An 885-nucleotide genomic window follows, 5' to 3' on the forward strand; every position below is an offset into this window, starting at 1 on the left:
GTGACTGTCCCTCCATCAGAGTGGCAGCCCCCCACCTGGCCCCAGCTTGTCTCTATTTCTGTGTCTGGTCTCGTTCTTTCTTTATTTTCTAATCCCCAGCTCCTCCGCTCAAGGACCTGTCGTTTTCCCGTGCGGGTCGCGGGAAACAGAAACAGCTCACCACAACTGGCCACACCGCTCCCCGAATACGCGTCAGGGACAGACGGAGTCGTTGGAAGCTGCATTGTCAGGGTGTGTGGTGTTTCCAATTGAGCAGGTCCCTCCAGGGGCCAGAACTGTTCTCCATCATGTAGGACATCTCTGTGCTCACCCCACCCCTCCGCCCGGAAAAGCAGCCCGATCCCTTAGACTTCCTCCTCGTGTTCTTCTCTTTTGTCTAATCTTCACCCGAGGATATTTTTCCATTGATTTTTAGAGAGTGGAAGACAGAGAGAAACATCGATGTGAGAGAAACACATGGATTGGTTGCCTCCTGCATGAGCCCCAACCAGGGCTGGGGCCCGGGAGGAGCCTGCAACCGAGGTATGTGTCCTTGACTGGAATCCAACCCAGGACCCTTCGGTCCCCAGGCCGATGCTCTATCCACTGAGCCACACCGGCCAAGGCCCTCCTGCCTTCTAACCGAGAGCTCGGAAATGTGAAATTCCCCCGTGAGCAACCGGCACAATACCACATTGGGACTTTCCGACATCACCCAGGGGCACACGGCGATGAGAAGGCGTCTTTTGGGCGATTGCAGAGCTGGCTGAAAAGTACCAACTCTCATTCCTCAGAGGCTGCGGGGGTGATGCTGACAGAGGGGGAGCCCCTCCCGCCTGGGGGGCTGCGCTGTGGCGCGTTGGTAATGGAAGTGGCTCTGGAAAAGGCCTCCGTGGTCCCCGGAGG

This window comes from Myotis brandtii, unplaced genomic scaffold, assembly GCF_000412655.1.
Source record: "Myotis brandtii unplaced genomic scaffold, ASM41265v1 scaffold434, whole genome shotgun sequence".
Taxonomy (NCBI): domain Eukaryota; kingdom Metazoa; phylum Chordata; class Mammalia; order Chiroptera; family Vespertilionidae; genus Myotis; species Myotis brandtii.